This window comes from Mus caroli, unplaced genomic scaffold (assembly GCF_978045245.1).
Source record: "Mus caroli unplaced genomic scaffold, Mus_caroli_1 scaffold_13, whole genome shotgun sequence".
NCBI lineage: Eukaryota > Metazoa > Chordata > Mammalia > Rodentia > Muridae > Mus > Mus caroli.
Window position 1 is genome coordinate 28689165 of NW_028227268.1, and position 2133 is coordinate 28691297.

General features: G+C 43.7%; 1 pseudogene; it reads right to left on the reverse strand.

Annotated features, from left to right (window-relative positions):
* Nucleotides 1-377: 377 nt before the first annotated feature.
* Nucleotides 378-874, reverse strand: LOC110304548 (large ribosomal subunit protein uL24 pseudogene; annotated as a pseudogene).
* Between the last annotated feature and the right edge of the window lie 1259 nt (nucleotides 875-2133).

The following is a 2133-nucleotide window of genomic DNA, read 5'->3' on the forward strand; positions in this document are numbered from 1 at the left end:
CTTCCCAAGCTCTAGGCTCTCTTTAAACACAGTGGAGGAACTAGGATCTTTAGAGAGGTAAGAAGAGAGAAAGGAAAGTGGTTTTCAAGGTCAGACAGCACTGGATATGTGACTCTGAGAAAATTGCTTAGCTTCTCTGGGTCTCAGTTGACTCCTTTGTGAACTGGGAGGATGGTTATCATTAGAGTTGGGATGAGGATTCAAAGGATAAAGGGGATGATGCCTATAATATGACCAGTGGCCCATTTCTACTCCCACAGTAGTTCCATATGCTAGAAAATACCTCGAGATACTAAATAGCCCATCTATATGAGTAGCCCTGTGATTTGCTTTTACATCAACATATGTTTATTATTATTTTTATTTTATTTTATTGTTTACTTAAGCAGACTAACGAAAGCTGTGTATGAGATGTCTCTTCTCTGCATCTTCTCGATTGTTTCTTCCTTGTATTTGCCCTTGTCCTTTCCTACTTGTCAGGACTTGGCTTTCCTCTCCAGGATCTTGTGGTTCTTGTCCAGCTTTAGCCTGGTGATGCCCACCTTGCTGAGGTGGATGCCCACACGGACGGTTGTGCCGTTAGGCTTCTCTCGCTGGATTCATTCAATGTAGATGATGTATTTCTTCCTGTACACTTGGACTACCTTGCCAATCTACTCACCTTTGTAGTGTCCTCGAACACCCTAAACTTCATCATCCTTTCGAATGGGCATAGACTGAACATTATACTTCTGTCTCAGCTATTTGGAAAGAGGGGAAGTCATGGTCTTCCCCTGAATGTGAGAAGGTGCATTGAGATGACTTTCACATTCAGGGGAATGCCGAATTTGCAGTTCTTGCTTCTGTTAGAAGTCACTAAAGGATTGAACTTCATGTTGGCAGCTATGACCCCCCTCCTCCCCATGGTTACAAATGGAAGGAGCACAAATGTTATTCTTGAGGTTTTTTTTTTTTTTTTTTTTCCCACCTGTTCTCACAATGGCTTGGAAAAAGGGTGTTTAGTAGCCATACACTAGGGATAAACTCAAATGCATGTTATGTTCAACAACCATACCATAAGATGTTCATTTATCATATACCAGTAGAGGTTCATGGCAGTTTTCATAAAATATCTGCTACTAATTTCATTCATAATTCTTATGAGTTATCATATGAAATAACAAAATAAAATCAGAACAAACATCGTTTTAGATAATTAGACATCCAAGGGGAAATCCCAGGACCCATCACGGGACTGAAGGGCAGAGCTGATAGCACAGAAAGTCTGTTACACCTAGCTACTGAGATTGTAGTCAACCATGTCGGGATAGCTCAGTATAGAGTGGAGGATTCTCTCTTAAGAGGGATGGGGGAGGGTGGTGGTGGTGGTGGTGGTGGTGGGAGAGGTTGTGGGGGGAGAAGGTGTAGCTTCCTCTTCTCTGCTTGATCTGAGGTGCCTGACCCCCAATCTTCTACCTGAGGGATGTCACATAGTCCTTGGCAAGCATATAACTCCCTCTTTCCCAAGAAGAGCCTGCCCAGGAAGGGCCTGGGATTCTGGAATGCTTCTCTATAGAAATGAAGAGTTCACAGTACTTTAAACTCCAGCCAGTGATTTGCATTCACCCTGAAAACTCCCTCCCACTCTCCAAGGTTCATAGGTAGCCTTTTTTCACTCTGAATAAAGTATATGCACCCCACCTGTTTCACTGAAGATTCTCTAAGAGAGCTGTGTCTTTGAGTACTGGCTAAAAGATCTGTAACACTAAAATCTGTTCTCCACTCACTCCTAGCCAGGGTTCTGTAGAGCCCACCCATTCCTGACTCTGCTTCATCCTTCCAGGCTGATTTGCCTAGGGAACACCTTGAGGGAAGAAATGGAGGACATGGAACCACAGCTGGCCCCCAATACGTATACCACAGCTGGTGCCCAGAACATGGGGACACAGTTGGAGGAAGTGCGTACACCTACCACCAAAGCTCACCGAAGTTAGAGTTTCTTGATAGTGTTAAATATGAGGTTTGGTTTTAGTTCATGTAGAGATGGAAGGTGGGATCTTAGGTCTTTGTGTGGCAGGGTGCTGAACCTGGGACCTCCGAAGAAAGATGGGGCACATATGAGGCTTTTATACTTTTGAGAAAACGTAAACTGGA